Raw genomic sequence first — 4679 nt, 5'->3', positions numbered from 1 at the left:
CTTTTCAACTAAAATTCTGTGATTCTCTGAACTTCTAGGACCTCTTCTAAATCAAGTTTTGCTCATATATAAAATATACCTATTTCCTCATATATAAAAATAAGAGCATCAGACAGAAAATGTCCTTGCCCTCCCTAATATTCTGTGACTCCTTATCATGAAGTAGTTTCTATCAAAGTCACAGATTATTGCAATATACTGGCCCGATATGATCTAATGTCTTATTAGCCTGAATTAAAATCCAGAATCACCTTGCTACAAACATTAAATAACACTATAATAGTCATTCTTTAAATGCTCACTTTGGCATCACATCTACTAAATTTCAATGATAGAGAGAAGATTAACAGGGCTCCTGGGTAAAATTGGCATGCAAACTCAAAATGGATTCCGTATTTGTTTAATTTTTTAAATCATTCTTTGTATTTCTCTAGCATGTTTTAGAAAACTTTTTCAAAGTATTTTACACCTATTTCTTCTCTTATTTCCTTACTTAACTGTATAAGGGACATCATTGTTTAGAGCTGGAATTATTTTTCTTCACCAGGCCTTTTCATCATAGTCAAATGAGTTTATTTCATATTTATCTGCCTAATAGATGAGATGCTTTGATCTCAAGTACTAAACATATTTGTTCTTCCTTTACCTTTGAGTAAAGCAATAAGGAAATGAAGCACAGTGGGGGAAATGCTGAACCTGAAGTCATAAGATATGAGTTCCAATTCTGGAATTTCTCATTACTATTGACCCTGATGGAGGTGGGCAGTGGGCAATGAGGGGGGAGTAATAGAAGCAGGACCCACTCCAGTTAGCACTAGTTAAACATTAATTGCAAAATATTTAATTTAAGTATTAGTCAAGCATGAATTGTAGAATTGTATTGTGAATCAGTATCATCATTCTGTATCATCAATCACCTGTACTGGATTTGTAATGTTCTATACTGGACATCAGCTTTGTGCTGCTCTGTTTTATTAATTGCTCTTATTGTTCTTTATTTAGCTTAGTTCAGAACTTATCCTCCCCTGTACCTCCCATGTTCCTCTTCCAGAAGGGTAGTGAGACCTCTCCCATGCTGACAAATGATGACAAGGTAAGCAATGGGGACGTGGATGCTAAGAACCTTGGCAGCCCAGAAGGATTCCCCCAAATTTGTGCATGTTCCTTATTTCCTATGGCATATGTGTCAAGCCCCAAAGCAAACCTCCACCTGAATTTGGCCATTCCCCCTTTCCATTCCAGATTTCTCTGGAATAGGAGATGCAGAGCCCGTAGACCCTAATAAATATCAAACTCTGATTCACCATGGGATAGAGCTCTTTCTCTGCACCTGGGGAGCTGCTACTCTATCAGCTCCAGAAAGGCTACTCTATTAGTCCCTGGGGTTAATCTATCAGTCCTAAGGCTGTCTGATTAACCCCAGGGCTAGTTCACAAACTACAGGGCTATTATACTACCTAAACCTTCTTCTTATTCAGAAATTATTCTTTTCTTACTTCTGGATTCAACCGAGTTTTAGTCTCCCAGGGTCAGACCCTACTACAAACTTGGGCATGTTCCTCCCACAACAACAAGACCTTGGGCAGCTGACTTCACCTCCCCAGGCCTAATTAATTTAATCTGAAAGATGAAGGTGTTAGACTAGCTGACCTCTAAGGTCCCTCCCATATTCAGAAGGGGGAATAGCATTTTAAGACCTCAAACAGCATTCTAAAGCAGGAGTCAATAAAATCATTTGGTATTGGTTAAAAAATAAGGAAGTTGATCAATGAACCAGAGTGGCCAAAGGAAAATCAGAAATAATGGAACTCAATAACTCAGTGTTCAATAAACTCAAAAATATAAATTACTTAGGAAAGAACTCTCTATTTGTTAAGAACTGATAGGAAAACAGGAGAGCAGTCTGGTAGAAATTAGACTTATGCCAACAATTTATACCATATTTTGCAATAAATTCAAAATGAGGACCTGCCCATAATGTTGAAGAGCATACTATTTTAATAGAAGTATAAAAGAAATCTATTTTAATAGAAGTATAGAAGAAACCTCCTCCATTCCTGTGCAGAGGTAGGAAGGGAGGCATCACGTCTATGGGCAAATAGCATGTATGTAGGGGGAATGTATCACATTTTTTAAACCCTTACCTTCCACCTTAGAATTGATACCAGATTCTAAGAGGAAAGAGTGGTAAGGGGTAAGCAATTGGGATTAAGTGACCTGCCCAGGGTGATACATCTGGGAAATATTTGAGGCCAGATTTCAACCAAGGACCTCCTATCTCTAAGCCTGGTCTTCTATCCATTGAGACATCTAGCTGTCCCTGTATTGATTCATTTTGCTGATTTTTCTTCTTTATTTTTTTACTGAGAAAATTCTTTGATCTTTGAGATAGTTCTCTAGAAGTGAGGGGGAGAGACATATAGGAGGAAATTGGGGGAATATAAAAATGAGAAATCAATATTAATTTTTCAATATATTCTTCTATTTATCAAGCATTTAATAAGGTGTTTCTTGTATACAAGCCAATGTAGTTGGTGCTGTAGATATAAGGACAACAACAAACTAAACTCTGTCCTCAAGATGTTTACTTTAACCACAAAATTAGTCAATCAACAAACATTTATTAAATGATTATAGACTAAGTACTATGTTATATGCTGGAGATATGAAGAAAAGCAAAAAGTCTTACTCTCAAAGAGCTTGAGTCTCTACCCTCAAAAAGCTCAAATTCTAATGGGGTAGACAATATATCAGTTATTAGGGATATGCAAAAATATACTTAATAAATGAAAGGCAATCTGAGACAGAAAGGCATTAACAAGTTATACAAGTCATCAGAAGGTAGATATTGAGTTTAGTCTTAAAGGAAGCTGGGGAAAGAAAGAGCATATGTAAGGGGGGCAGAGAATTCCAGGGGTCCGGAATAGCAAGTTCAAATGCATAGTGTAAAGATTAAAATTAATAATCAATAACTAAGTATTATATGTTACATCTTAGTAATAATAACTAATGTAAAAGGAAGTATCTGAACTCAGCCTAGTTGGGTAAAAAAAATATAAAGAGCATGGGAGGAGTTACAGTCAGTTAAATACAAATAACATGATCTCACCAATATGGAGATGCAGGAGAGATTATAGGGAATTGGGGGAAATACTAAGGACTTCTGGGGAATTATGTCAAAGGTTCAAAATCTCCATTTATACAATAGAGACTAGAGATGGAATGTCACATGTGAGAAACTCCAAGTAGGTCAGTGTTACTGGATTGAAGAGGAACACGTATTTGTATTGGTGGAGCTTTGCTAAGCACTGGTATTACAAATAGAAAAGAAAGATACAGCCCCTGCTTTCAAAGTGCTCTCAGGATACTACAGGTTTAATAAGCATTACGTACCAGCCAGGTGGATATACAGAGAGCTCTAGAGTGAGATGCCAAAGCAGAATCAGTGGATCTTCTTTTTATCCTAATTATATGCAAAAACAATTTTCAACATTTGTTTTCCAAAATTTTGAATTCCAAATTTTCTCCCTTCCTCCCTTCCCTCCCACTTCCTTGAGACAGTAAACAACTTTATCCAAACTATATGCAAATGCTTCTTAAGATGAACCATTTGACTGTACCAAGGACTTCATTGACTAGATGTTGGGCAGCTGTGGCTGCTATGCAGACAGGGGCTATAGCATTTGCAGAAACAGTTTGCAGGTCTCAGGGCCACAGGAATTGCTGTCCTGGGAAGTTGTTAAAGCCCCTAAGGAGGGGCAGGACTGGGACTAGAGTTCTGCAGGTAAGGAATAGGGAAAATACTAAGAGGAAATGCAAAGATAGAAGTAAGAAGGACCTCACCTGAGGATAAGGGTAAGGGAAAAGATAAGAATCACAGTCACAGTCACAGTCACAGTGTGGGGTCAGAAGGGACCCAATGCTAGTGGCAAAAGATTTGAGTTTATTGCAAACTGGTAGATCTTTAAAGGTAAAAAACATAGGAATTACAAACAATCACCCATGAGAAACGTCCATGGGAAAGTGTAACAAGAATGTAGATAGTGCAGCTGGTAGGATAATGGTTGGGGTAAGATAATGGTTCCAGGCATCATCCAGGGTTCGTGGAAAGGTCAGCAATCTTGTTATGAGAAACTAAAAGAAGGTGGAGGCGCGGGCACTGGGACCCATTCTCAGATCGACCTCTGAAGAGGACTCTCAGATCTTTATCTAAGATAGACCCAGAGATATCAACCTCTGCCAGAAAGTGTCAGGCTAGAATGGAAATAGGAATGGAGTTCTAAGGTTGTGTTATTCTTTCCAGGGCTGTTGGGCTTATTGGTCCTGGACTGGCTCCATTGAGTCTGAGGGGAAAATGGTACTGGAAGTCATTGGATTAGACTTACTTGTTATAAGCCTCTTCTTGCTTCCTTATGCATTTCCTCCCATCCAACAATGGAAGGACCCAAATCTATTTCTCACACATGGCCTTCCAAACCTTTTCACCCACTCCTGAAATGTACTTCTCTTTGCTTCTTTCTTCTATTATGCTCCTCCTTCAACCTGGTGTCTTTCCTGATGTCTCCAATTGTTAGTGATGGCCTCTCACTACCTGGAATTTAAAGTGCTTTGTATTTATGAATTATATTTCTGTTCATGATTTACTATTTTGAAGTGCTGGCTTAGCAGAAAGCCCTACC

At 38.1% G+C, this 4679-nt stretch overlaps 1 non-coding gene across 1 annotated transcript; it reads left to right on the top strand.

The window, feature by feature from the left end:
• The first annotated feature begins 294 nt into the window (after positions 1 to 294).
• Positions 295 to 400, top strand: LOC130456707 (U6 spliceosomal RNA). Its single transcript, XR_008915753.1, has one exon. It is a non-coding gene; the product is annotated as a U6 spliceosomal RNA (small nuclear RNA).
• The last annotated feature ends 4279 nt before the right edge of the window (positions 401 to 4679 follow it).

The sequence above is a fragment of the Monodelphis domestica genome, chromosome 1 (genome assembly GCF_027887165.1).
Source record: "Monodelphis domestica isolate mMonDom1 chromosome 1, mMonDom1.pri, whole genome shotgun sequence".
NCBI lineage: Eukaryota > Metazoa > Chordata > Mammalia > Didelphimorphia > Didelphidae > Monodelphis > Monodelphis domestica.
This window is presented reverse-complemented; position numbering and strand designations above follow the sequence as displayed.